Genomic DNA, 26,483 nt, shown 5'->3' with positions numbered 1-26,483 from the left:
CAGGATCAATGAACAGGTATGCAGTGGCAGGATCAATGAACAGGTATGCAGCCAGGGACAAGCTAAGGCTAACTAATCTTTCCCTATGAGAGACTGCAGTAGCTCGCCCTACTCTAACTAATGCAGGCACACGAGTGGCCACGGCCGCCGCTGCCTGCCTATATAAGGGGGGGTGGGGCTCCAGGGGCTAGTGTAGCCTAATTGGCTACACTGGGCCTGCTGACTGTGATGTAGAGGGTCAAAGTTGACCCTCAGTGCATTATGGGGCGAACCGCAATGGGGCGAACTTTTCCGCAATAAAGTTCGCGTGCGGTACCCGCACGCGAACCACCTAGGTTCGCGCGAACCAGGTTCGCCGGCGAACCGTTCGGCCCAACTCTATTCTTAAATAATGGGAAAACGTGGGCTGTACGCCAATCCACTGGGACTCTGCCAGTTGCAAGAGAGTCACAAAAGATAAGATAAAGGGGTTTATCTATAACTGAACTTAATTCCCTTAGGACCCGAGGATGCATGCCATCCGGGCCAGGTGCCTTGTCTATTTTTAATTTATTTAGTCTTGCCTTTACTTCTTCCTGCGTTAAGTATTTAATATTACAGTTAGAAGATTGAGACTCTTCCGCCTCTGTAATTTGCAACAGTGCTGTTTCCTTTGTAAAGACAGAAGCAAAGAAAGCATTTAATAACTCTGCCTTACCTTGGTCATCCACCATTGAGTTCCCACCCTCATCCTTTAGGAGTCCTATACAGTCAACCTTTCTTTTTTTAGAGTTGATGTACTTGTAAAACTTTTTTGGGTTAGATTTGATATCCCTAGCGATTTGATTTTCAGCTTCGATCTTTGCCAGCCTAATTTCTTTTTTACAATTTTTATTGCACTCCTTATAATTGCTTAGTGCAGCCTCGGTCCCCTCCTGTTTTAGGACCTTATAGGCATTCTTTTTCCTCTTCATTTTATCTTTAACCTTTCTATTCATCCATAGAGGCCTTTTTTTATTCCTAGACATTTTGTTTCCATATGGGATATACATACTACAATATTGATTGAGAATACGTTGGATTTCTAGTCCTGGAGGAAAGTCTAAATTTAGGAGAATGGACTCTTCAAGGGAGTGTCTGTTAAGGAGCCCCAATCTGTGGTATTGTCTCTTCCAAATAAATAGGGATTCCTGTATGACAGCTATAGGTCTTACTTTGTCTAGGACCGACCTCTTAGTCCAGAGCAGTGATGATAGAGGGAAGGGATGTGATAAGGCTGCTTCGAGATCTACCCACCTAATTGTGCCCCGAGGGGCTGACCATTGTGTCAGCTGAGCTATCCTGGAGGCGTAATAATAATTAAGTAACATAGGGGCGCCTAGTCCCCCTTGATTTTTACCCCTAGCTAAAAATGTGTAGCTTATCCTGGGCGTTTTACCTGCCCAGATAAATTTTGTAAAATGTGACTGCAGTTTTTTAATATCTGGGAGGGAAATTCTAATAGGGAGGGCTCTGAAAAGGTAGAGGATTTTGGGTAAAGCTGTCATCTTAAGTGCATTTATGCGACCAGTGAGAGAGATGTTAAAATGGTTCCATTCATTAAGTAGACTATGCAGTTTGTTTATGATGGGAGTGTAATTAGCTGCATAGAGTTGCGCAATGGAAGGTGTGAGGATTATACCTAAGTATTTCAGCCCCTTACTTTGTATTTTAAATTTAAAGGAGGTTGCCAGAGCTTCCTGTTGGGAGTATGTCATCCCAAATGCCAGGGCTTCTGACTTAGTACGGTTGACCTTAAAGCCAGAAACAATACAGAACTCATCTATAAGATGGAACAAGGCCGGCAATGAGGTGTGAGGGCTGGAGAGGGTGAACACCGTATCATCTGCAAACAATGCTATTTTGAATTCCTCCTCCCCAACCCTCACTCCCCTAACATCCGCCGAATTTCTTACTAGCAGGGCCAGGGGTTCTATGCACAGGGCAAACAGAAGGGGAGAGAGAGGGCACCCCTGCCTCGTACCATTTTTTATTGGGAAGGATTTAGATCGGAGACCCATATTACAGACCGCTGCCATTGGTTGTGTGTATAGGGCACGCACTCCATTTAGAAATTCCCCTGAGATCCCAAATTTTTGTAAGACCAGACGTAGGTACCTCCAGTCAACCCTATCGAAGGCCTTCTCTGCATCCAGTGACAGAAGCAGAGAAGGCCCTCTAGTATGATTCATGACTTCTATGGTATTGATCATTCTCCTAGCGTTGTCGGTTGTCTGTCTTCCCATTACAAACCCCGTTTGGTCCGGATGGATGACTTTTGGGAGTAAGGTATTCAACCTGTTAGCTAATATTTTGGAGAAAATTTTAATATCTGAGTTTATTAATGAGATTGGCCGATAATTCGAGATTTCGGCACAATCTCTCCCTGGTTTGGGGATGACTACCACCGAGGCCTGTAAGAATTCAGGTAATAAATCTTCCTCTCCTAGTAGTAGCTTATTAAAAAGCGAAGTCAATACCGGGGTGAGTTGTGACTTAAATTTTTTATAAAAAAGAGCCGTGTATCCGTCCGGCCCCGGAGCTTTACCGTTCTTCAAAGATGTTATAGTAAGCTCAACTTCCTTATGAGAAATGCAGGCATTTAATTTAGCTTTGTCTTCTTGGGAGAAGGAGGGTATCTGGATGCTATCAAGGTATTGAAGAATAGATCTGGCTGGTGTCAGGGACTTGTCTGTGGTGGTGCCATTGTATAGATTTGTGTAGTACTGTGCAAATGTCATGATTCTGTTGCATTGGTATACAATGCAAGGGAATCGCAAGGAAGATTGCTCTGTCAGTATGCAAGAAACACTGAGACTGGAATTAAAGGAATAACCATAAAGATTTATTGTAATCAGCATAAATGTTGCACATTTAGTTCATGCACAGAGTTATGCAACTAAACAGTTACACAGCTTACAAACAAACATTCAGCATTAAGATCATGCAGAGAGTCAAACAAACAGGACGCATAAACAAGATTAAGTTTATGCAGAGAATCTGACCATCAGAATGCATACACAATTAGCATTAAGTTTATGCAGAGAATCATGCAGACATCAGGCAAGTAATATAAGCAATGGAGCAACTGGAAACTAACACATAATCAGAATATATCAGGTATTGCAGATGCTATGGACCCCCTGCATATAGGATAATATGCAAAGGTATCCAAGCATAACAATATAGTGTGCACACTGAACCCCAAACCTGACTAATATATACACATGAGAATCATATACATTATATACAGAGACAAAGCATCAGAATTATAATCGGCAGGCAACGGAACGTCATACATGCAGGGTCAAACCAGAGATACAAACAAGATACAAATCGCTTAGGCAAAGGGTTAGTCAAATACAGAAAACAGGTCAAACACGATAATTACAGATACAAAGCTGAGCAAGACAGGAAGGCTAGGACTCAGGATCAGGAACTGACTTTGATGAGCTAGCACAGAGTGGTCTGTAAAGGCAGCTTAAATAGTGTCCAAAAAGTCAGATGACAGAGTCCAGGTGATCACAGAGCTGCCCTCATTAAATCTGCAATAACAGTTCTTGTGAGTGAGACCTCTGCTGGTGGCAGAGGATACTTCCAGCAGTTTCAAACTCTGAGGACACAGATGACATCTGCTGGCGAAATGGAGGAAGTTCATCAATAGTTCAGGAAATTCGCCAGCAGATGCATTTTGTGACAGCAAACAAGTCCACTATGTGGGATGGGTCATAGGACTTATTTCCCAGCTGGTCTCTGACAGGGTGTATCCTATTCTGTGCTAGTCTCTGGGATAGTTTGCGTGCCAATAAGGTGTCAGGCTTATTAGCTTTATCATAATATTTTTGGTTTGTGAGTCTTAAGGATCGTTCTGCCTTCTTAAAAAGGATTGCACATAGTTCCTGTCGAGCCACTAATAGCTGGTCCAGGACATCCTTGCCCCCAGAGTCTATATGTACTGTTTCAAGTCTCCTGATCTGTTGTTGGAGTTTTTTAATTTTTGCCTCATCAGCTTTTTTCCTCTGGGACGATATTTTAATTAATGTGCCTCTAGTTGTGGCCTTCAGGGCTGCCCAATGTGTGCTCCTTGATGTATCATTCGGGGAGTTATGTGCTAAATATTGTTTTATGGTTTCAGTTACCTCTACTTGAACTTCGTGGTCCTTTAATAAAGACTCGTTTAGTCTCCACTGAAATTGTGTGAAAGGACTTCTAGTGCTTATTGATGTACTGACTGAGGAGTGGTCAGACCATGAAATCTCTGACATTTCTGTCATCTTAGACTTTTCTAGGAGTGTCGCATCCATTAAGATAAAATCTATCCTGGAGTACGTGCCGTGGGGATGGGAGTAGAATGAGTGCCCTCTCTCTCCCGGGTGTGCCGCTCTCCATGCATCCCAGACGTTCACTTCCTGCATAAAGGATATCAGGGCCTTGCTAGGAGATCTACGCTGAGACGGGCTAGCAGGGAGAGTGTCTAGAACGGTATTGAAGTCTCCTGCTATAAGGAGTTTGCCCTCCCTGTGCAATGCTATTTTAGACGCCAGAGAGTCCAGAAAAGGTTTTAACCCTTCCGAGGGGGCATAAACACATACAATAGTATAAGTGCATCTGGATATCGTGGCAATGACAATCAAATATCTGCCTCCTGGGTCCCTAATAACCTTAGAAATCTCTAGAGCAATATTCTTTTTTAGAAGCACGGCCACTCCACCTTTCTTTGAACCGGTTGATGCATAATATGTATGAGGGTACGCTTTATGCCAAAATTTGGGTTCGGTGCCTTTCTTAAAGTGTGTCTCCTGAAGGAGAAGTATATCTGCTTGCTGACTTTTGTAATAATTGCTCACCATTCTCCTCTTTTGGGGGACATTCAGCCCCTTCACATTGTGAGTTATAATTTTGAGGGTGGTGGGAGCTGTGTGACTAGATGCGTCCGAAGGGGGTTCGGTGGTTATGGTCTGGGCCATATGAAGTATGGAGTGGACGTGCTTCTGCGATATAATGACACCATAGGATTAAATACTACTATCACCATAGGGATAACAATAGCAGTGACTGAATACCAGTAAAATAACGCTTTGTGGTACTTATATAAACATATAACAATGGTAACCTGTAACCAAGAAACCATAACATTGGTAAACCGAAATAAGAAATAAAACTTTGTTAACTTTGCCATATATGGCTTGGTAAGGCAGGGAGTCCAGATTCAGACTTCCCTAGTATGATTATTGCCTGCTGCGTGAGTGGTGTATGCAGCGTTCCAAGGGGGTCGGTATGCCTCAGGGGCCAAATCCGAGTGGTAGAGGTCTGGATTCGGACCAGGGCCTATAATCACCAGGTAATAAAGCAGGCAGGGTCTCCTCTCGACCTGTTGACAGTATGTGCTACTGATAAGCAATCGGGGTCGAGGTTTGAGATAACAGACATAACAGTACTCAGTATTCCGTGTTGGCTGCATGTTCGCGTTGGCTCATGTTTCGCGTGGCCTTTCTGGACCGCACTTTTGTCCATGTTACACGAGGGGAAATTACCCGACTTTGAGGAGAAGCTGTGGGTGCTGTTTGATTCGTAGGAGATTCAATGCCCAATTTGTCCAGTGTGTCCTGTATCATATGTGGACCGTAGACCACTAGTTGGCGGCCATTATGTATCACAATGAGCTTGAATGGGAACCCCCACCTGTACTTGATCTTGTTACGTACTAGTAAAGAGGTGAGAGGTTTCATATCTTTTCTTCTTTTCAGCGTGATCTGAGACAAATCAGGAAAGAAGGTGATATGCTCGTCTCCGAAAGTAAGGTCTGGTGAATTGCGTGTATAGGAGAGAAGGGCCTCACGAGTGCTGTAGTAGTGAAACCGCAGTATAATATCCCGCAGCGGCTCGTCATCTCGTGGTTTGGCTCTGAGCGCCCTATGTGCTCTGTCCATGCGTAGCTCTGCAGGAGGTATGTCGGGGAGTAGAGACGCAAAGAGGGATTCAAGATAAGGTGTAATTTCAGTGATCGATTCTGGGACCCCTCTCACTCTAAGGTTATTCCTCCTATCTCTATTTTCCTGATCTTCTTGCCCGTCTTTAAGGGCCTGTACATCGGTGCGGATCTCCGCTATGTCCTGCTCTGTCTGCGTGCAGAAGGCCTTAACCTCATCCACCTCCTCCTCTAGCTCGTGCAGTCTCTCGCCCAGCGCGGCTATCTCCCCCCTTATCTCCTTAACAACACTAGTATTAGATGTTTTTACCAGCTTCTCGATGTCCTGGTATAGTTGTTTAAGGTCTGCTTTGGTGGCGGTGCCTGCTGTGGGGGAGGCCGTGTTCTGGCTTTGAGCTGCTTCTCCGGCCGGGCGGGCGCCATCTTGAGAGCTCCCCGTCTTGTTCTTGCGGGTGAACATTTCTGGGATCCCAGGGTCTGATTCCGCACCGGTTTTCTTGGGGCCCATCCTGGGGGTGTTGGGCGCTGCCAGGGCTTCTTTCCGATAGAGAGGAGAAGGTTTCAGCGAGGTAAGGGAGCTGTGTTAGGCCGAGTTGGTCGGAGCTCTCTCTACATGCGTCCTCTCAGCGGCGCGTCCAGGCTCCGCCCCCCACTAAGTTTTTTTTAACAATAAGATATCATGCCGAAACCCGGGATCGAACCAAGGACCTTTAGATCTTCAGTCTAACGCTCTCCCAACTGAGCTATTTCGGCTACATTGCATCGCAGTTGGTGTGATTTTTTTTTCAGCAGAAGTGTCCTGTGCAGGCAAAGACTCATGATATTTTCGGAGTCGTAGTAGCAGTGGTGTGTTGTCGGTGTGGTTAGAGGGTCTAAGGTGCTCCATGCAGGTTGCATGTGTCTTGTAGACTTGCGTTCAAATACCTTTCCTGACAATCATTTTTGAATTTTTTGCCCTCCTGCAGCTGTATTTATGAGTTCCCATAAGACAAACCTCCAATCTAGTACCTTTTATTCAGGTAAATGCAGCTGTATTTATGACTTCCCATGAGATAAATCTCCAATCTAGTACCTTTTATTCAGGTAAATTATCTACTCTATATGTGTCCTATATTTTCTTTGATATATACTCATTAAGAAATGTTTGTCTCTTTTAAGTTGACTGTATGTCCTCTTTTCTTGCAGTCTTGAAATATTTGATGTGACCAGAGGTATTGTGTTAAATCCATGTCTCTATTTTGTCTGGTTCAATCAGGACGTTTCTGTATTGAGAATCAGTTTATCTTGCCGAGTTCCGGGTGTAGTCTGAATTTGGCTTTATTTTACTAAGTTTTTTCTAACAATAAGATATCATGCCGAAACCCGGGATCGAACCAGGGACCTTTAAATCTTCAGTCTAACGCTCTCCCAACTGAGCTATTTCAGCTACATTGCATCACAGTTTGTGTGATTTTTTTTTCAGCACAAGTGTCCTGTGCAGGCAAAGACTCATGATATTTTCTGAGTCGTAGTAGCAGTGGTGAGTTGTCTGTGTGGTAAGAGGGTCTAAGGTGCTCCATGCAGGTTGCATGTGTCTTGTAGACTTGGGTTCAAATACCTTTCCTGACAATCATTTTTGAATTTTTTGCCCTCCTGCAGCTGTATTTATGAGTTCCCATAAGACAAACCTCCAATCTAGTACCTTTTATTCAGGTAAATGCAGCTGTATTTATGACTTCCCATGAGATAAATCTCCAATCTAGTACCTTTTATTCAGGTAAATTATCTACTCTATATGTGTCCTATATTTTCTTTGATATATATTCATTAAGAAATGTTTGTCTCTTTTAAGTTGACTGTATGTCCTCTTTTCTTGCAGTCTTGAAATATTTGATGTGACCAGAGGTATTGTGTAAAATCCATGTCTCTATTTTGTCTGGTTCAATCAGGACGTTTCTGTATTGAGAATCAGTTTATCTTGCCGAGTTCCAGGTGTAGTCTGAATTTGGCTTTATTTTACTAAGTTTTTTCTAACAATAAGATATCATGCCGAAACCCGGGATCGAACCAGGGACCTTTAGATCTTCAGTCTAACGCTCTCCCAACTGAGCTATTTCGGCTACATTGCATCACAGTTTGTGTGATTTTTTTTCAGCACAAGTGTCCTGTGCAGGCAAAGACTCATGATATTTTCTGAGTTGTAGTAGCAGTAGTGTGTTGTCGGTGTGGTTAGAGGGTCTAAGGCGCTCCATGCAGGTTGCATGTGTCCTGTAGACTTGGGTTCAAATACCTTTCCTGACAATCAAGTTTGAATTTTTTGCCCTCCTGCAGCTGTATTTATGAGTTCCCATAAGACAAACCTCCAATCTAGTACCTTTTATTCAGGTAAATGCAGCTGTATTTATGACTTCCCATGAGATAAATCTCCAATCTAGTACCTTTTATTCAGGTAAATTATCTACTCTATATGTGTCCTATATTTTCTTTGATATATATTCATTAAGAAATGTTTGTCTCTTTTAAGTTGACTGTATGTCCTCTTTTCTTGCAGTCTTGAAATATTTGATGTGACCAGAGGTATTGTGTTAAATCCATGTCTCTATTTTGTCTGGTTCAATCAGGACGTTTCTGTATTGAGAATCAGTTTATCTTGCCGAGTTCCGGGTGTAGTCTGAATTTGGCTTTATTTTACTAAGTTTTTTCTAACAATAAGATATCATGCCGAAACCCGGGATCGAACCAGGGACCTTTAGATCTTCAGTCTAACGCTCTCCCAACTGAGCTATTTCGGCTACAATGCATCACAGTTGGTGTGATTTTTTTTTCAGCAGAAGTGTCCTGTGCAGGCAAAGACTCATGATATTTTCAGAGTCGTAGTAGTAGTGGTGTGTTGTCGGTGTGGTTAGAGGGTCTAAGGCGCTCCATGCAGGTTGCATGTGTCCTGTAGACTTGGGTTCAAATACCTTTCCTGACAATCAAGTTTGAATTTTTTGCCCTCCTGCAGCTGTATTTATGAGTTCCCATAAGACAAACCTCCAATCTAGTAGATTTAATTCAGGTAAATGCAGCTGTATTTATGACTTCCCATGAGATAAATCTCCAATCTAGTACCTTTTATTCAGGTAAATTATCTACTCTATATGTGTCCTATATTTTCTTTGATATATATTCATTAAGAAATGTTTGTCTCTTTTAAGTTGACTGTATGTCCTCTTTTCTTGCAGTCTTGAAATATTTGATGTGACCAGAGGTATTGTGTTAAATCCATGTCTCTATTTTGTCTGGTTCAATCAGGACGTTTCTGTATTGAGAATCAGTTTATCTTGCCGAGTTCCGGGTGTAGTCTGAATTTGGCTTTATTTTACTAAGTTTTTTCTAACAATAAGATATCATGCCGAAACCCGGGATCGAACCAGGGACCTTTAGATCTTCAGTCTAACGCTCTCCCAACTGAGCTATTTCGGCTACGTTGCATCACAGTTGGTGTGATTTTTTTTTCAGCAGAAGTGTCCTGTGCAGGCAAAGACTCATGATATTTTCGGAGTCGTAGTAGCAGTGGTGTGTTGTCGGTGTGGTTAGAGGGTCTAAGGCGCTCCATGCAGGCTGCATGTGTCTTGTAGACTTGGGTTCAAATACCTTTCCTGACAATCATTTTTGAATTTTTTGCCCTCCTGCAGCTGTATTTATGAGTTCCCATAAGACAAACCTCCAATCTAGTACCTTTTATTCAGGTAAATGCAGCTGTATTTATGACTTCCCATGAGATAAATCTCCAATCTAGTACCTTTTATTCAGGTAAATTATCTACTCTATATGTGTCCTATATTTTCTTTGATATATATTCATTAAGAAATGTTTGTCTCTTTTAAGTTGACTGTATGTCCTCTTTTCTTGCAGTCTTGAAATATTTGATGTGACCAGAGGTATTGTGTAAAATCCATGTCTCTATTTTGTCTGGTTCAATCAGGACGTCTCTGTATTGAGAATCAGTTTATCTTGCCGAGTTCCAGGTGTAGTCTGAATTTGGCTTTATTTTACTAAGTTTTTTCTAACAATAAGATATCATGCCGAAACCCGGGATCGAACCAGGAACCTTTAGATCTTCAGTCTAACGCTCTCCCAACTGAGCTATTTCGGCTACATTGCATCACAGTTGGTGTGATTTTTTTTTCAGCAGAAGTGTCCTGTGCAGGGAAAGACTCATGATATTTTCGGAGTCGTAGTAGCAGTGGTGTGTTGTCGGTGTGGTTAGAGGGTCTAAGGCGCTCCATGCAGGTTGCATGTGTCTTGTAGACTTGGGTTCAAATACCTTTCCTGACAATCATTTTTGAATTTTTTGCCCTCCTGCAGCTGTATTTATGAGTTCCCATAAGACAAACCTCCAATCTAGTACCTTTTATTCAGGTAAATGCAGCTGTATTTATGACTTCCCATGAGATAAATCTCCAATCTAGTACCTTTTATTCAGGTAAATTATCTACTCTACATGTGTCCTATATTTTCTTTGATATATATTCATTAAGAAATGTTTGTCTCTTTTAAGTTGACTGTATGTCCTCTTTTCTTGCAGTCTTGAAATATTTGATGTGACCAGAGGTATTGTGTTAAATCCATGTCTCTATTTTGTCTGGTTCAATCAGGACGTTTCTGTATTGAGAATCAGTTTATCTTGCCGAGTTCCGGGTGTAGTCTGACTTTGGCTTTATTTTACTAAGTTTTTTCTAACAATAAGATATCATGCCGAAACCCGGGATTGAACCAGGAACCTTTAGATCTTCAGTCTAACGCTCTCCCAACTGAGCTATTTCGGCTACATTGCTTTATAGTTTGTGTGATTTTTTTTTCAGCACAAGTGTCCTGTGCAGGCAAAGACTCATGATATTTTCTGAGTCGTAGTAGCAGTGGTGTGTTGTCGGTGTGGTTAGAGGGTCTAAGGCGCTCCATGCAGGTTGCATGTGTCCTGTAGACTTGGGTTCAAATACCTTTCCTGACAATCATTTTTGAATTTTTTGCCCTCCTGCAGCTGTATTTATGAGTTCCCATAAGACAAACCTCCAATCTAGTACCTTTTATTCAGGTAATTGCAGCTGTATTTATGACTTCCCATGAGATAAATCTCCAATCTAGTACCTTTTATTCAGGTAAATTATCTACTCTATATGTGTCCTATATTTTCTTTGATATATATTCATTAAGAAATGTTTGTCTCTTTTAAGTTGACTGTATGTCCTCTTTTCTTGCCGAGTTCCGGGTGTAGTCTGAATTTGGCTTTATTTTACTAAGTTTTTTCTAACAATAAGATATCATGCCGAAACCCGGGATCGAACCAGGGACCTTTAAATCTTCAGTCTAACGCTCTACCAACTGAGCTATTTCGGCTACATTGCATCACAGTTTGTGTGATTTTTTTTTTTTCAGCACAAGTGTCCTGTGCAGGCAAAGACTCATGATATTTTCTGAGTCGTAGTAGCAGTGGTGTGTTGTCGGTGTGGTTAGAGGGTCTAAGGCACTCCATGCAGGTTGCATGTGTCCTGTAGACTTGGGTTCAAATACCTTTCCTGACAATCATTTTTGAATTTTTTGCCCTCCTGCAGCTGTATTTATGAGTTCCCATAAGACAAACCTCCAATCTAGTACCTTTTATTCAGGTAAATGCAGCTGTATTTATGACTTCCCATGAGATAAATCTCCAATCTAGTACCTTTTATTCAGGTAAATTATCTACTCTATATGTGTCCTATATTTTCTTTGATATATATTCATTAAGAAATGTTTGTCTCTTTTAAGTTGACTGTATGTCCTCTTTTCTTGCAGTCTTGAAATATTTGATGTGACCAGAGGTATTGTGTTAAATCCATGTCTCTATTTTGTCTGGTTCAATCAGGACGTTTCTGTATTGAGAATCAGTTTATCTTGCCGAGTTCCAGGTGTAGTCTGACTTTGGCTTTATTTTACTAAGTTTTTTCTAACAATAAGATATCATGCCGAAACCCGGGATCGAACCAGGGACCTTTAGATCTTCAGTCTAACGCTCTCCCAACTGAGCTATTTCGGCTACATTGCATCACAGTTTGTGTGATTTTTTTTTTTTCAGCACAAGTGTCCTGTGCAGGCAAAGACTCATGATATTTTCTGAGTCGTAGTACCAGTGGTGTGTTGTCGGTGTGGTTAGAGGGTCTAAGGCACTCCATGCAGGTTGCATGTGTCCTGTAGACTTGGGTTCAAATACCTTTCCTGACAATCATTTTTGAATTTTTTGCCCTCCTGCAGCTGTATTTATGAGTTCCCATAAGACAAACCTCCAATCTAGTACCTTTTATTCAGGTAAATGCAGCTGTATTTATGACTTCCCATGAGATAAATCTCCAATCTAGTACCTTTTATTCAGGTAAATTATCTACTCTATATGTGTCCTATATTTTCTTTGATATATATTCATTAAGAAATGTTTGTCTCTTTTAAGTTGACTGTATGTCCTCTTTTCTTGCAGTCTTGAAATATTTGATGTGACCAGAGGTATTGTGTTAAATCCATGTCTCTATTTTGTCTGGTTCAATCAGGACGTTTCTGTATTGAGAATCAGTTTATCTTGCCGAGTTCCAGGTGTAGTCTGACTTTGGCTTTATTTTACTAAGTTTTTTCTAACAATAAGATATCATGCCGAAACCCGGGATCGAACCAGGGACCTTTAGATCTTCAGTCTAACGCTCTCCCAACTGAGCTATTTCGGCTACATTGCATCACAGTTTGTGTGATTTTTTTTTCAGCACAAGTGTCCTGTGCAGGCAAAGACTCATGATATTTTCTGAGTCGTAGTAGCAGTGGTGTGTTGTCGGTGTGGTTAGAGGGTCTAAGGCACTCCATGCAGGTTGCATGTGTCCTGTAGACTTGGGTTCAAATACCTTTCCTGACAATCATTTTTGAATTTTTTGCCCTCCTGCAGCTGTATTTATGAGTTCCCATAAGACAAACCTCCAATCTAGTACCTTTTATTCAGGTAATTGCAGCTGTATTTATGACTTCCCATGAGATAAATCTCCAATCTAGTACCTTTTATTCAGGTAAATTATCTACTCTATATGTGTCCTATATTTTCTTTGATATATATTCATTAAGAAATGTTTGTCTCTTTTAAGTTGACTGTATGTCCTCTTATCTTGCAGTCTTGAAATATTTGATGTGACCAGAGGTATTGTGTTAAATCCATGTCTCTATTTTGTCTGGTTCAATCAAGACGTTTCTGTATTGAGAATCAGTTTATTCAGGTAATTGCAGCTGTATTTATGACTTCCCATGAGATAAATCTCCAATCTAGTACCTTTTTTTCAGGTAAATTATCTACTCTATATGTGTCCTATATTTTCTTTGATATATATTCATTAAGAAATGTTTGTCTCTTTTAAGTTGACTGTATGTCCTCTTATCTTGCCGAGTTCCGGGTGTAGTCTGAATTTGGCTTTATTTTACTAAGTTTTTTCTAACAATAAGATATCATGCCGAAACCCGGGATCGAACCAGGGACCTTTAGATCTTCAGTCTAACGCTCTCCCAACTGAGCTATTTCGGCTACATTGCATCACAGTTTGTGTGATTTTTTTTTTTTCAGCACAAGTGTCCTGTGCAGGCAAAGACTCATGATATTTTCTGAGTCGTAGTAGCAGTGGTGTGTTGTCGGTGTGGTTAGAGGGTCTAAGGCACTCCATGCAGGTTGCATGTGTCCTGTAGACTTGGGTTCAAATACCTTTCCTGACAATCATTTTTGAATTTTTTGCCCTCCTGCAGCTGTATTTATGAGTTCCCATAAGACAAACCTCCAATCTAGTACCTTTTATTCAGGTAAATGCAGCTGTATTTATGACTTCCCATGAGATAAATCTCCAATCTAGTACCTTTTATTCAGGTAAATTATCTACTCTATATGTGTCCTATATTTTCTTTGATATATATTCATTAAGAAATGTTTGTCTCTTTTAAGTTGACTGTATGTCCTCTTTTCTTGCAGTCTTGAAATATTTGATGTGACCAGAGGTATTGTGTTAAATCCATGTCTCTATTTTGTCTGGTTCAATCAGGACGTTTCTGTATTGAGAATCAGTTTATCTTGCCGAGTTCCAGGTGTAGTCTGACTTTGGCTTTATTTTACTAAGTTTTTTCTAACAATAAGATATCATGCCGAAACCCGGGATCGAACCAGGGACCTTTAGATCTTCAGTCTAATGCTCTCCCAACTGAGCTATTTCGGCTACATTGCATCACAGTTTGTGTGATTTTTTTTTTTTCAGCACAAGTGTCCTGTGCAGGCAAAGACTCATGATATTTTCTGAGTCGTAGTAGCAGTGGTGTGTTGTCGGTGTGGTTAGAGGGTCTAAGGCACTCCATGCAGGTTGCATGTGTCCTGTAGACTTGGGTTCAAATACCTTTCCTGACAATCATTTTTGAATTTTTTGCCCTCCTGCAGCTGTATTTATGAGTTCCCATAAGACAAACCTCCAATCTAGTACCTTTTATTCAGGTAAATGCAGCTGTATTTATGACTTCCCATGAGATAAATCTCCAATCTAGTACCTTTTATTCAGGTAAATTATCTACTCTATATGTGTCCTATATTTTCTTTGATATATATTCATTAAGAAATGTTTGTCTCTTTTAAGTTGACTGTATGTCCTCTTTTCTTGCAGTCTTGAAATATTTGATGTGACCAGAGGTATTGTGTAAAATCCATGTCTCTATTTTGTCTGGTTCAATCAGGACGTTTCTGTATTGAGAATCAGTTTATCTTGCCGAGTTCCAGGTGTAGTCTGACTTTGGCTTTATTTTACTAAGTTTTTTCTAACAATAAGATATCATGCCGAAACCCGGGATCGAACCAGGGACCTTTAGATCTTCAGTCTAACGCTCTCCCAACTGAGCTATTTCGGCTACATTGCATCACAGTTTGTGTGATTTTTTTTTTTTCAGCACAAGTGTCCTGTGCAGGCAAAGACTCATGATATTTTCTGAATCGTAGTAGCAGTGGTGTGTTGTCGGTGTGGTTAGAGGGTCTAAGGCACTCCATGCAGGTTGCATGTGTCCTGTAGACTTGGGTTCAAATACCTTTCCTGACAATCATTTTTGAATTTTTTGCCCTCCTGCAGCTGTATTTATGAGTTCCCATAAGACAAACCTCCAATCTAGTACCTTTTATTCAGGTAATTGCAGCTGTATTTATGACTTCCCATGAGATAAATCTCCAATCTAGTACCTTTTATTCAGGTAAATTATCTACTCTATATGTGTCCTATATTTTCTTTGATATATATTCATTAAGAAATGTTTGTCTCTTTTAAGTTGACTGTATGTCCTCTTATCTTGCAGTCTTGAAATATTTGATGTGACCAGAGGTATTGTGTTAAATCCATGTCTCTATTTTGTCTGGTTCAATCAAGACGTTTCTGTATTGAGAATCAGTTTATCTTGCCGAGTTCCAGGTGTAGTCTGACTTTGGCTTTATTTTACTAAGTTTTTTCTAACAATAAGATATCATGCCGAAACCCGGGATCGAACCAGGGACCTTTAGATCTTCAGTCTAACGCTCTCCCAACTGAGCTATTTCGGCTACATTGCTTTATAGTTTGTGTGATTTTTTTTTCAGCACAAGTGTCCTGTGCAGGCAAAGACTCATGATATTTTCTGAGTCGTAGTAGCAGTGGTGTGTTGTCGGTGTGGTTAGAGGGTCTAAGGCGCTCCATGCAGGTTGCATGTGTCCTGTAGACTTGGGTTCAAATACCTTTCCTGACAATCATTTTTGAATTTTTTGCCCTCCTGCAGCTGTATTTATGAGTTCCCATAAGACAAACCTCCAATCTAGTACCTTTTATTCAGGTAATTGCAGCTGTATTTATGACTTCCCATGAGATAAATCTCCAATCTAGTACCTTTTATTCAGGTAAATTATCTACTCTATATGTGTCCTATATTTTCTTTGATATATATTCATTAAGAAATGTTTGTCTCTTTTAAGTTGACTGTATGTCCTCTTATCTTGCCGAGTTCCGGGTGTAGTCTGAATTTGGCTTTATTTTACTAAGTTTTTTCTAACAATAAGATATCATGCCGAAACCCGGGATCGAACCAGGGACCTTTAGATCTTCAGTCTAACGCTCTCCCAACTGAGCTATTTCGGTTACATTGCATCACAGTTTGTGTGATTTTTTTTCAGCACAAGTGTCCTGTGCAGGCAAAGACTCATGATATTTTCTGAGTTGTAGTAGCTGTAGTGTGTTGTTGGTGTGGTTAGAGGGTCTAAGGCGCTCCATGCAGGTTGCATGTGTCCTGTAGACTTGGGTTCAAATACCTTTCCTGACAATCAAGTTTGAATTTTTTGCCCTCCTGCAGCTGTATTTATGAGTTCCCATAAGACAAACCTCCAATCTAGTAGATTTAATTCAGGTAAATGCAGCTGTATTTATGACTTCCCATGAGATAAATCTCCAATCTAGTACCTTTTATTCAGGTAAATTATCTACTCTATATGTGTCCTATATTTTCTTTGATATATATTCATTAAGAAATGTTTGTCTCTTTTAAGTTGACTGTATGTCCTCTTTTCTTGCAGTCTTGAAATATTTGATGTGACCAGAGGTATTGTGTTAAATCCATGTCTCTATTTTGTCTGGTTCAATCAGGACGTTTCTGTATTGAGAATCAGTTTATCTTGCCGAGTTCCGGGTGTAGTCTGAATTTGGCTTTATTTTACTAAGTTTTTTCTAACAATAAGATATCATGCCGAAACCCGGGATCGAACCAGGGACCTTTAGATCTTCAGTCTAACGCTCTCCCAACTGAGCTATTTCGGCTACATTGCATCACAGTTGGTGTGATTTTTTTTTCAGCAGAAGTGTCCTGTGCAGGCAAAGACTCATGATATTTTCGGAGTCGTAGTAGCAGTGGTGTGTTGTCGGTGTGGTTAGAGGGTCTAAGGCGCTCCATGCAGGCTGCATGTGTCTTGTAGACTTGGGTTCAAATACCTTTCCTGACAATCATTTTTGAATTTTTTGCCCTCCTGCAGCTGTATTTATGAGTTCCCATAAGACAAACCTCCAATCTAGTACCTTTTATTCAGGTAAATGCAGCTGTATTTATGACTTCCCATGAGATAAATCTCCAATCTAGTACCTTTTATTCAGGTAAATTATCTACTCTATATGTGTCCTATATTTTCTTTGATATATATTCATTAAGAAATGTTTGTCTCTTTTAAGTTGACTGTATGTCCTCTTTTCTTGCAGTCTTGAAATATTTGATGTGACCAGAGGTATTGTGTAAAATCCATGTCTCTATTTTGTCTGGTTCAATCAGGACGTCTCTGTATTGAGAATCAGTTTATCTTGCCGAGTTCCAGGTGTAGTCTGAATTTGGCTTTATTTTACTAAGTTTTTTCTAACAATAAGATATCATGCCGAAACCCGGGATCGAACCAGGAACCTTTAGATCTTCAGTCTAACGCTCTCCCAACTGAGCTATTTCGGCTACATTGCATCACAGTTGGTGTGATTTTTTTTTCAGCAGAATTGTCCTGTGCAGGGAAAGACTCATGATATTTTCGGAGTCGTAGTAGCAGTGGTGTGTTGTCGGTGTGGTTAGAGGGTCTAAGGCGCTCCATGCAGGTTGCATGTGTCTTGTAGACTTGGGTTCAAATACCTTTCCTGACAATCATTTTTGAATTTTTTGCCCTCCTGCAGCTGTATTTATGAGTTCCCATAAGACAAACCTCCAATCTAGTTCCTTTTATTCAGGTAAATGCAGCTGTATTTATGACTTCCCATGAGATAAATCTCCAATCTAGTACCTTTTATTCAGGTAAATTATCTACTCTACATGTGTCCTATATTTTCTTTGATATATATTCATTAAGAAACCACACCTCTAACCACACCGACAACACACCACTGCTACTACGACTCCGAAAATATCATGAGTCTTTCCCTGCACAGGACACTTCTGCTGAAAAAAAAATCACACCAACTGTGATGCAATGTAGCCGAAATAGCTCAGTTGGGAGAGCGTTAGACAATAAGATATCATGCCGAAACCCGGGATCGAACCAGGGACCTTTAGATCTTCAGTCTAACGCTCTCCCAACTGAGCTATTTCGGCTACATTGCATCACAGTTTGTGTGATTTTTTTTTTTCAGCACAAGTGTCCTGTGCAGGCAAAGACTCATGATATTTTCTGAGTCGTAGTAGCCGTGGTGTGTTGTCGGTGTGGTTAGAGGGTCTAAGGCACTCCATGCAGGTTGCATGTGTCCTGTAGACTTGGGTTCAAATACCTTTCCTGACAATCATTTTTGAATTTTTTGCCCTCCTGCAGCTGTATTTATGAGTTCCCATAAGACAAACCTCCAATCTAGTACCTTTTATTCAGGTAAATGCAGCTGTATTTATGACTTCCCATGAGATAAATCTCCAATCTAGTACCTTTTATTCAGGTAAATTATCTACTCTATATGTGTCCTATATTTTCTTTGATATATATTCATTAAGAAATGTTTGTCTCTTTTAAGTTGACTGTATGTCCTCTTTTCTTGCAGTCTTGAAATATTTGATGTGACCAGAGGTATTGTGTTAAATCCATGTCTCTATTTTGTCTGGTTCAATCAGGACGTTTCTGTATTGAGAATCAGTTTATCTTGCCGAGTTCCAGGTGTAGTCTGACTTTGGCTTTATTTTACTAAGTTTTTTCTAACAATAAGATATCATGCCGAAACCCGGGATCGAACCAGGGACCTTTAGATCTTCAGTCTAACGCTCTCCCAACTGAGCTATTTCGGCTACATTGCATCACAGTTTGTGTGATTTTTTTTTTTTCAGCACAAGTGTCCTGTGCAGGCAAAGACTCATGATATTTTCTGAGTCGTAGTAGCAGTGGTGTGTTGTCGGTGTGGTTAGAGGGTCTAAGGCACTCCATGCAGGTTGCATGTGTCCTGTAGACTTGGGTTCAAATACCTTTCCTGACAATCATTTTTGAATTTTTTGCCCTCCTGCAGCTGTATTTATGAGTTCCCATAAGACAAACCTCCAATCTAGTACCTTTTATTCAGGTAAATGCAGCTGTATTTATGACTTCCCATGAGATAAATCTCCAATCTAGTACCTTTTATTCAGGTAAATTATCTACTCTATATGTGTCCTATATTTTCTTTGATATATATTCATTAAGAAATGTTTGTCTCTTTTAAGTTGACTGTATGTCCTCTTATCTTGCAGTCTTGAAATATTTGATGTGACCAGAGGTATTGTGTTAAATCCATGTCTCTATTTTGTCTGGTTCAATCAGGACGTTTCTGTATTGAGAATCAGTTTATCTTGCCGAGTTCCAGGTGTAGTCTGACTTTGGCTTTATTTTACTAAGTTTTTTCTAACAATAAGATATCATGCCGAAACCCGGGATCGAACCAGGGACCTTTAGATCTTCAGTCTAACGCTCTACCAACTGAGCTATTTCGGCTACATTGCATCACAGTTTGTGTGATTTTTTTTTCAGCACAAGTGTCCTGTGCAGGCAAAGACTCATGATATTTTCTGAGTCGTAGTAGCAGTGGTGCGTTGTCGGTGTGGTTAGAGGGTCTAAGGCGCTCCATGCAGGTTGCATGTGTCCTGTAGACTTGGGTTCAAATACCTTTCCTGAGAAACATTTTTGAATTTTTTGCCCTCCTGCAGCTGTATTTATGAGTTCCCATAAGACAAACCTCCAATCTAGTACCTTTTATTCAGGTAAATGCAGCTGTATTTATGACTTCCCATGAGATAAATCTCCAATCTAGTACCTTTTATTCAGGTAAATTATCTACTCTATATGTGTCCTATATTTTCTTTGATATATATTCATTAAGAAATGTTTGTCTCTTTTAAGTTGACTGTATGTCCTCTTTTCTTGCAGTCTTGAAATATTTGATGTGACCAGAGGTATTGTGTAAAATCCATGTCTCTATTTTGTCTGGTTCAATCAGGACGTCTCTGTATTGAGAATCAGTTTATCTTGCCGAGTTCCAGGTGTAGTCTGAATTTGGCTTTATTTTACTAAGTTTTTTCTAACAATAAGATATCATGCCGAAACCCGGGATCGAACCAGGAACCTTTAGATCTTCAGTCTAACGCTCTCCCAACTGAGCTATTTCGGCTACATTGCATCACAGTTGGTGTGATTTTTTTTTCAGCAGAAGTGTCCTGTGCAGGGAAAGACTCATGATATTTTCGGAGTCGTAGTAGCAGTGGTGTGTTGTCGGTGTGGTTAGAGGGTCTAAGGCGCTCCATGCAGGTTGCATGTGTCTTGTAGACTTGGGTTCAAATACCTTTCCTGACAATCATTTTTGAATTTTTTGCCCTCCTGCAGCTGTATTTATGAGTTCCCATAAGACAAACCTCCAATCTAGTACCTTTTATTCAGGTAAATGCAGCTGTATTTATGACTTCCCATGAGATAAATCTCCAATCTAGTACCTTTTATTCAGGTAAATTATCTACTCTACATGTGTCCTATATTTTCTTTGATATATATTCATTAAGAAACCACACCTCTAACCACACCGACAACACACCACTGCTACTACGACTCTGAAAATATCATGAGTCTTTCCCTGCACAGGACACTTCTGCTGAAAAAAAAATCACACCAACTGTGATGCAATGTAGCCGAAATAGCTCAGTTGGGAGAGCGTTAGACAATAAGATATCATGCCGAAACCCGGGATCGAACCAGGGACCTTTAGATCTTCAGTCTAACGCTCTCCCAACTGAGCTATTTCGGCTACATTGCATCACAGTTTGTGTGATTTGTTTTTTTCAGCACAAGTGTCCTGTGCAGGCAAAGACTCATGATATTTTCTGAGTCGTAGTAGCCGTGGTGTGTTGTCGGTGTGGTTAGAGGGTCTAAGGCACTCCATGCAGGTTGCATGTGTCCTGTAGACTTGGGTTCAAATACCTTTCCTGACAATCATTTTTGAATTTTTTGCCCTCCTGCAGCTGTATTTATGAGTTCCCATAAGACAAACCTCCAATCTAGTACCTTTTATTCAGGTAAATGCAGCTGTATTTATGACTTCCCATGAGATAAATCTCCAATCTAGTACCTTTTATTCAGGTAAATTATCTACTCTATATGTGTCCTATATTTTCTTTGATATATATTCATTAAGAAATGTTTGTCTCTTTTAAGTTGACTGTATGTCCTCTTTTCTTGCAGTCTTGAAATATTTGATGTGACCAGAGGTATTGTGTTAAATCCATGTCTCTATTTTGTCTGGTTCAATCAGGACGTTTCTGTATTGAGAATCAGTTTATCTTGCCGAGTTCCAGGTGTAGTCTGACTTTGGCTTTATTTTACTAAGTTTTTTCTAACAATAAGATATCATGCCGAAACCCGGGATCGAACCAGGGACCTTTAGATCTTCAGTCTAACGCTCTCCCAACTGAGCTATTTCGGCTACATTGCATCACAGTTTGTGTGATTTTTTTTTTTTCAGCACAAGTGTCCTGTGCAGGCAAAGACTCATGATATTTTCTGAGTCGTAGTAGCAGTGGTGTGTTGTCGGTGTGGTTAGAGGGTCTAAGGCACTCCATGCAGGTTGCATGTGTCCTGTAGACTTGGGTTCAAATACCTTTCCTGACAATCATTTTTGAATTTTTTGCCCTCCTGCAGCTGTATTTATGAGTTCCCATAAGACAAACCTCCAATCTAGTACCTTTTATTCAGGTAAATGCAGCTGTATTTATGACTTCCCATGAGATAAATCTCCAATCTAGTACCTTTTATTCAGGTAAATTATCTACTCTATATGTGTCCTATATTTTCTTTGATATATATTCATTAAGAAATGTTTGTCTCTTTTAAGTTGACTGTATGTCCTCTTTTCTTGCAGTCTTGAAATATTTGATGTGACCAGAGGTATTGTGTTAAATCCATGTCTCTATTTTGTCTGGTTCAATCAGGACGTTTCTGTATTGAGAATCAGTTTATCTTGCCGAGTTCCAGGTGTAGTCTGACTTTGGCTTTATTTTACTAAGTTTTTTCTAACAATAAGATATCATGCCGAAACCCGGGATCGAATCAGGGACCTTTAGATCTTCAGTCTAACGCTCTCCCAACTGAGCTATTTCGGCTACATTGCATCACAGTTTGTGTGATTTTTTTTTTTTCAGCACAAGTGTCCTGTGCAGGCAAAGACTCATGATATTTTCTGAGTCGTAGTAGCAGTGGTGTGTTGTCGGTGTGGTTAGAGGGTCTAAGGCACTCCATGCAGGTTGCATGTGTCCTGTAGACTTGGGTTTAAATACCTTTCCTGACAATCATTTTTGAATTTTTTGCCCTCCTGCAGCTGTATTTATGAGTTCCCATAAGACAAACCTCCAATCTAGTACCTTTTATTCAGGTAATTGCAGCTGTATTTATGACTTCCCATGAGATAAATCTCCAATCTAGTACCTTTTATTCAGGTAAATTATCTACTCTATATGTGTCCTATATTTTCTTTGATATATATTCATTAAGAAATGTTTGTCTCTTTTAAGTTGACTGTATGTCCTCTTATCTTGCAGTCTTGAAATATTTGATGTGACCAGAGGTATTGTGTTAAATCCATGTCTCTATTTTGTCTGGTTCAATCAAGACGTTTCTGTATTGAGAATCAGTTTATCTTGCCGAGTTCCAGGTGTAGTCTGACTTTGGCTTTATTTTACTAAGTTTTTTCTAACAATAAGATATCATGCCGAAACCCGGGATCGAACCAGGGACCTTTAGATCTTCAGTCTAACGCTCTCCCAACTGAGCTATTTCGGCTATATTGCTTTATAGTTTGTGTGATTTTTTTTTCAGCACAAGTGTCCTGTGCAGGCAAAGACTCATGATATTTTCTGAGTCGTAGTAGCAGTGGTGTGTTGTCGGTGTGGTTAGAGGGTCTAAGGCGCTCCATGCAGGTTGCATGTGTCCTGTAGACTTGGGTTCAAATACCTTTCCTGACAATCATTTTTGAATTTTTTGCCCTCCTGCAGCTGTATTTATGAGTTCCCATAAGACAAACCTCCAATCTAGTACCTTTTATTCAGGTAATTGCAGCTGTATTTATGACTTCCCATGAGATAAATCTCCAATCTAGTACCTTTTATTCAGGTAAATCATCTACTCTATATGTGTCCTATATTTTCTTTGATATATATTCATTAAGAAATGTTTGTCTCTTTTAAGTTGACTGTATGTCCTCTTATCTTGCCGAGTTCCGGGTGTAGTCTGAATTTGGCTTTATTTTACTAAGTTTTTTCTAACAATAAGATATCATGCCGAAACCCGGGATCGAACCAGGGACCTTTAGATCTTCAGTCTAACGCTCTCCCAACTGAGCTATTTCGGCTACATTGCATCACAGTTTGTGTGATTTTTTTTTTTTTCAGCACAAGTGTCCTGTGCAGGCAAAGACTCATGATATTTTCTGAGTCGTAGTAGCAGTGGTGTGTTGTCGGTGTGGTTAGAGGGTCTAAGGCACTCCATGCAGGTTGCATGTGTCCTGTAGACTTGGGTTCAAATACCTTTCCTGACAATCATTTTTGAATTTTTTGCCCTCCTGCAGCTGTATTTATGAGTTCCCATAAGACAAACCTCCAATCTAGTACCTTTTATTCAGGTAAATGCAGCTGTATTTATGACTTCCCATGAGATAAATCTCCAATCTAGTACCTTTTATTCAGGTAAATTATCTACTCTATATGTGTCCTATATTTTCTTTGATATATATTCATTAAGAAATGTTTGTCTCTTTTAAGTTGACTGTATGTCCTCTTTTCTTGCAGTCTTGAAATATTTGATGTGACCAGAGGTATTGTGTTAAATCCATGTCTCTATTTTGTCTGGTTCAATCAGGACGTTTCTGTATTGAGAATCAGTTTATCTTGCCGAGTTCCAGGTGTAGTCTGACTTTGGCTTTATTTTACTAAGTTTTTTCTAACAATAAGATATCATGCCGAAACCCGGGATCGAACCAGGGACCTTTAGATCTTCAGTCTAACGCTCTCCCAACTGAGCTATTTCGGCTACATTGCATCACAGTTTGTGTGATTTTTTTTTTTTCAGCACAAGTGTCCTGTGCAGGCAAAGACTCATGATATTTTCTGAGTCGTAGTAGCAGTGGTGTGTTGTCGGTGTGGTTAGAGGGTCTAAGGCACTCCATGCAGGTTGCATGTGTCCTGTAGACTTGGGTTCAAATACCTTTCCTGACAATCATTTTTGAATTTTTTGCCCTCCTGCAGCTGTATTTATGAGTTCCCATAAGACAAACCTCCAATCTAGTACCTTTTATTCAGGTAAATGCAGCTGTATTTATGACTTCCCATGAGATAAATCTCCAATCTAGTACCTTTTATTCAGGTAAATTATCTACTCTATATGTGTCCTATATTTTCTTTGATATATATTCATTAAGAAATGTTTGTCTCTTTTAAGTTGACTGTATGTCCTCTTTTCTTGCAGTCTTGAAATATTTGATGTGACCAGAGGTATTGTGTTAAATCCATGTCTCTATTTTGTCTGGTTCAATCAGGACGTTTCTGTATTGAGAATCAGTTTATCTTGCCGAGTTCCAGGTGTAGTCTGACTTTGGCTTTATTTTACTAAGTTTTTTCTAACAATAAGATATCATGCCGAAACCCGGGATCGAACCAGGGACCTTTAGATCTTCAGTCTAACGCTCTCCCAACTGAGCTATTTCGGCTACATTGCATCACAGTTTGTGTGATTTTTTTTTTTTCAGCACAAGTGTCCTGTGCAGGCAAAGACTCATGATATTTTCTGAGTCGTAGTAGCAGTGGTGTGTTGTTGGTGTGGTTAGAGGGTCTAAGGCACTCCATGCAGGTTGCATGTGTCCTGTAGACTTGGGTTCAAATACCTTTCCTGACAATCATTTTTGAATTTTTTGCCCTCCTGCAGCTGTATTTATGAGTTCCCATAAGACAAACCTCCAATCTAGTACCTTTTATTCAGGTAATTGCAGCTGTATTTATGACTTCCCATGAGATAAATCTCCAATCTAGTACCTTTTATTCAGGTAAATTATCTACTCTATATGTGTCCTATATTTTCTTTGATATATATTCATTAAGAAATGTTTGTCTCTTTTAAGTTGACTGTATGTCCTCTTATCTTGCAGTCTTGAAATATTTGATGTGACCAGAGGTATTGTGTTAAATCCATGTCTCTATTTTGTCTGGTTCAATCAAGACGTTTCTGTATTGAGAATCAGTTTATCTTGCCGAGTTCCAGGTGTAGTCTGACTTTGGCTTTATTTTACTAAGTTTTTTCTAACAATAAGATATCATGCCGAAACCCGGGATCGAACCAGGGACCTTTAGATCTTCAGTCTAACGCTCTCCCAACTGAGCTATTTCGGCTACATTGCTTTATAGTTTGTGTGATTTTTTTTTTCAGCACAAGTGTCCTGTGCGGGCAAAGACTCATGATATTTTCTGAGTCGTAGTAGCAGTGGTGTGTTGTCGGTGTGGTTAGAGGGTCTAAGGCGCTCCATGCAGGTTGCATGTGTCCTGTAGACTTGGGTTCAAATACCTTTCCTGACAATCATTTTTGAATTTTTTGCCCTCCTGCAGCTGTATTTATGAGTTCCCATAAGACAAACCTCCAATCTAGTACCTTTTATTCAGGTAATTGCAGCTGTATTTATGACTTCCCATGAGATAAATCTCCAATCTAGTACCTTTTATTCAGGTAAATTATCTACTCTATATGTGTCCTATATTTTCTTTGATATATATTCATTAAGAAATGTTTGTCTCTTTTAAGTTGACTGTATGTCCTCTTATCTTGCCGAGTTCCGGGTGTAGTCTGAATTTGGCTTTATTTTACTAAGTTTTTTCTAACAATAAGATATCATGCCGAAACCCGGGATCGAACCAGGGACCTTTAGATCTTCAGTCTAACGCTCTCCCAACTGAGCTATTTCGGTTACATTGCATCACAGTTTGTGTGATTTTTTTTCAGCACAAGTGTCCTGTGCAGGCAAAGACTCATGATATTTTCTGAGTTGTAGTAGCTGTAGTGTGTTGTTGGTGTGGTTAGAGGGTCTAAGGCGCTCCATGCAGGTTGCATGTGTCCTGTAGACTTGGGTTCAAATACCTTTCCTGACAATCAAGTTTTAATTTTTTGCCCTCCTGCAGCTGTATTTATGAGTTCCCATAAGACAAACCTCCAATCTAGTAGATTTAATTCAGGTAAATGCAGCTGTATTTATGACTTCCCATGAGATAAATCTCCAATCTAGTACCTTTTATTCAGGTAAATTATCTACTCTATATGTGTCCTATATTTTCTTTGATATATATTCATTAAGAAATGTTTGTCTCTTTTAAGTTGACTGTATGTCCTCTTTTCTTGCAGTCTTGAAATATTTGATGTGACCAGAGGTATTGTGTTAAATCCATGTCTCTATTTTGTCTGGTTCAATCAGGACGTTTCTGTATTGAGAATCAGTTTATCTTGCCGAGTTCCGGGTGTAGTCTGAATTTGGCTTTATTTTACTAAGTT

The 26,483-nt window shown here is 39.9% G+C and overlaps 30 non-coding genes across 30 annotated transcripts; all 30 read right to left on the bottom strand.

Moving 5' to 3' along the window:
- Positions 1 to 6,627: 6,627 nt before the first annotated feature.
- On the bottom strand, positions 6,628 to 6,700 carry TRNAF-GAA (transfer RNA phenylalanine (anticodon GAA)). The gene has a single exon. It is a non-coding gene; the product is annotated as a tRNA-Phe (tRNA).
- Positions 6,701 to 7,300: 600 nt separating this feature from the next.
- TRNAF-GAA (transfer RNA phenylalanine (anticodon GAA)) lies at positions 7,301 to 7,373 on the bottom strand. Its single transcript has one exon. It is a non-coding gene; the product is annotated as a tRNA-Phe (tRNA).
- A 600-nt stretch (positions 7,374 to 7,973) lies between these two features.
- TRNAF-GAA (transfer RNA phenylalanine (anticodon GAA)) lies at positions 7,974 to 8,046 on the bottom strand. Its single transcript has one exon. It is a non-coding gene; the product is annotated as a tRNA-Phe (tRNA).
- Positions 8,047 to 8,645: 599 nt separating this feature from the next.
- On the bottom strand, positions 8,646 to 8,718 carry TRNAF-GAA (transfer RNA phenylalanine (anticodon GAA)). The gene has a single exon. It is a non-coding gene; the product is annotated as a tRNA-Phe (tRNA).
- Positions 8,719 to 9,318: 600 nt separating this feature from the next.
- On the bottom strand, positions 9,319 to 9,391 carry TRNAF-GAA (transfer RNA phenylalanine (anticodon GAA)). The gene has a single exon. It is a non-coding gene; the product is annotated as a tRNA-Phe (tRNA).
- Positions 9,392 to 9,991: 600 nt separating this feature from the next.
- On the bottom strand, positions 9,992 to 10,064 carry TRNAF-GAA (transfer RNA phenylalanine (anticodon GAA)). Its single transcript has one exon. It is a non-coding gene; the product is annotated as a tRNA-Phe (tRNA).
- A 600-nt stretch (positions 10,065 to 10,664) lies between these two features.
- TRNAF-GAA (transfer RNA phenylalanine (anticodon GAA)) lies at positions 10,665 to 10,737 on the bottom strand. The gene has a single exon. It is a non-coding gene; the product is annotated as a tRNA-Phe (tRNA).
- A 495-nt stretch (positions 10,738 to 11,232) lies between these two features.
- Positions 11,233 to 11,305, bottom strand: TRNAF-GAA (transfer RNA phenylalanine (anticodon GAA)). Its single transcript has one exon. It is a non-coding gene; the product is annotated as a tRNA-Phe (tRNA).
- A 603-nt stretch (positions 11,306 to 11,908) lies between these two features.
- On the bottom strand, positions 11,909 to 11,981 carry TRNAF-GAA (transfer RNA phenylalanine (anticodon GAA)). Its single transcript has one exon. It is a non-coding gene; the product is annotated as a tRNA-Phe (tRNA).
- Positions 11,982 to 12,584: 603 nt separating this feature from the next.
- Positions 12,585 to 12,657, bottom strand: TRNAF-GAA (transfer RNA phenylalanine (anticodon GAA)). The gene has a single exon. It is a non-coding gene; the product is annotated as a tRNA-Phe (tRNA).
- Positions 12,658 to 13,420: 763 nt separating this feature from the next.
- On the bottom strand, positions 13,421 to 13,493 carry TRNAF-GAA (transfer RNA phenylalanine (anticodon GAA)). Its single transcript has one exon. It is a non-coding gene; the product is annotated as a tRNA-Phe (tRNA).
- Positions 13,494 to 14,096: 603 nt separating this feature from the next.
- Positions 14,097 to 14,169, bottom strand: TRNAF-GAA (transfer RNA phenylalanine (anticodon GAA)). The gene has a single exon. It is a non-coding gene; the product is annotated as a tRNA-Phe (tRNA).
- A 603-nt stretch (positions 14,170 to 14,772) lies between these two features.
- On the bottom strand, positions 14,773 to 14,845 carry TRNAF-GAA (transfer RNA phenylalanine (anticodon GAA)). The gene has a single exon. It is a non-coding gene; the product is annotated as a tRNA-Phe (tRNA).
- A 603-nt stretch (positions 14,846 to 15,448) lies between these two features.
- Positions 15,449 to 15,521, bottom strand: TRNAF-GAA (transfer RNA phenylalanine (anticodon GAA)). The gene has a single exon. It is a non-coding gene; the product is annotated as a tRNA-Phe (tRNA).
- Positions 15,522 to 16,016: 495 nt separating this feature from the next.
- Positions 16,017 to 16,089, bottom strand: TRNAF-GAA (transfer RNA phenylalanine (anticodon GAA)). The gene has a single exon. It is a non-coding gene; the product is annotated as a tRNA-Phe (tRNA).
- Positions 16,090 to 16,688: 599 nt separating this feature from the next.
- Positions 16,689 to 16,761, bottom strand: TRNAF-GAA (transfer RNA phenylalanine (anticodon GAA)). Its single transcript has one exon. It is a non-coding gene; the product is annotated as a tRNA-Phe (tRNA).
- A 600-nt stretch (positions 16,762 to 17,361) lies between these two features.
- Positions 17,362 to 17,434, bottom strand: TRNAF-GAA (transfer RNA phenylalanine (anticodon GAA)). The gene has a single exon. It is a non-coding gene; the product is annotated as a tRNA-Phe (tRNA).
- Positions 17,435 to 17,988: 554 nt separating this feature from the next.
- Positions 17,989 to 18,061, bottom strand: TRNAF-GAA (transfer RNA phenylalanine (anticodon GAA)). The gene has a single exon. It is a non-coding gene; the product is annotated as a tRNA-Phe (tRNA).
- A 602-nt stretch (positions 18,062 to 18,663) lies between these two features.
- Positions 18,664 to 18,736, bottom strand: TRNAF-GAA (transfer RNA phenylalanine (anticodon GAA)). Its single transcript has one exon. It is a non-coding gene; the product is annotated as a tRNA-Phe (tRNA).
- Positions 18,737 to 19,339: 603 nt separating this feature from the next.
- TRNAF-GAA (transfer RNA phenylalanine (anticodon GAA)) lies at positions 19,340 to 19,412 on the bottom strand. The gene has a single exon. It is a non-coding gene; the product is annotated as a tRNA-Phe (tRNA).
- Positions 19,413 to 20,012: 600 nt separating this feature from the next.
- Positions 20,013 to 20,085, bottom strand: TRNAF-GAA (transfer RNA phenylalanine (anticodon GAA)). Its single transcript has one exon. It is a non-coding gene; the product is annotated as a tRNA-Phe (tRNA).
- Positions 20,086 to 20,639: 554 nt separating this feature from the next.
- TRNAF-GAA (transfer RNA phenylalanine (anticodon GAA)) lies at positions 20,640 to 20,712 on the bottom strand. The gene has a single exon. It is a non-coding gene; the product is annotated as a tRNA-Phe (tRNA).
- Positions 20,713 to 21,314: 602 nt separating this feature from the next.
- Positions 21,315 to 21,387, bottom strand: TRNAF-GAA (transfer RNA phenylalanine (anticodon GAA)). Its single transcript has one exon. It is a non-coding gene; the product is annotated as a tRNA-Phe (tRNA).
- A 603-nt stretch (positions 21,388 to 21,990) lies between these two features.
- TRNAF-GAA (transfer RNA phenylalanine (anticodon GAA)) lies at positions 21,991 to 22,063 on the bottom strand. The gene has a single exon. It is a non-coding gene; the product is annotated as a tRNA-Phe (tRNA).
- Positions 22,064 to 22,666: 603 nt separating this feature from the next.
- TRNAF-GAA (transfer RNA phenylalanine (anticodon GAA)) lies at positions 22,667 to 22,739 on the bottom strand. Its single transcript has one exon. It is a non-coding gene; the product is annotated as a tRNA-Phe (tRNA).
- Positions 22,740 to 23,234: 495 nt separating this feature from the next.
- TRNAF-GAA (transfer RNA phenylalanine (anticodon GAA)) lies at positions 23,235 to 23,307 on the bottom strand. The gene has a single exon. It is a non-coding gene; the product is annotated as a tRNA-Phe (tRNA).
- Positions 23,308 to 23,911: 604 nt separating this feature from the next.
- TRNAF-GAA (transfer RNA phenylalanine (anticodon GAA)) lies at positions 23,912 to 23,984 on the bottom strand. The gene has a single exon. It is a non-coding gene; the product is annotated as a tRNA-Phe (tRNA).
- Positions 23,985 to 24,587: 603 nt separating this feature from the next.
- Positions 24,588 to 24,660, bottom strand: TRNAF-GAA (transfer RNA phenylalanine (anticodon GAA)). The gene has a single exon. It is a non-coding gene; the product is annotated as a tRNA-Phe (tRNA).
- Positions 24,661 to 25,263: 603 nt separating this feature from the next.
- TRNAF-GAA (transfer RNA phenylalanine (anticodon GAA)) lies at positions 25,264 to 25,336 on the bottom strand. The gene has a single exon. It is a non-coding gene; the product is annotated as a tRNA-Phe (tRNA).
- A 496-nt stretch (positions 25,337 to 25,832) lies between these two features.
- On the bottom strand, positions 25,833 to 25,905 carry TRNAF-GAA (transfer RNA phenylalanine (anticodon GAA)). Its single transcript has one exon. It is a non-coding gene; the product is annotated as a tRNA-Phe (tRNA).
- Positions 25,906 to 26,483: the final 578 nt, after the last annotated feature.

Source organism: Hyperolius riggenbachi, chromosome 6 (assembly GCF_040937935.1).
Source record: "Hyperolius riggenbachi isolate aHypRig1 chromosome 6, aHypRig1.pri, whole genome shotgun sequence".
NCBI lineage: Eukaryota > Metazoa > Chordata > Amphibia > Anura > Hyperoliidae > Hyperolius > Hyperolius riggenbachi.
Note: the sequence above shows the minus strand (reverse complement) of the source record. Positions and strands in the feature narration are given on the sequence as shown.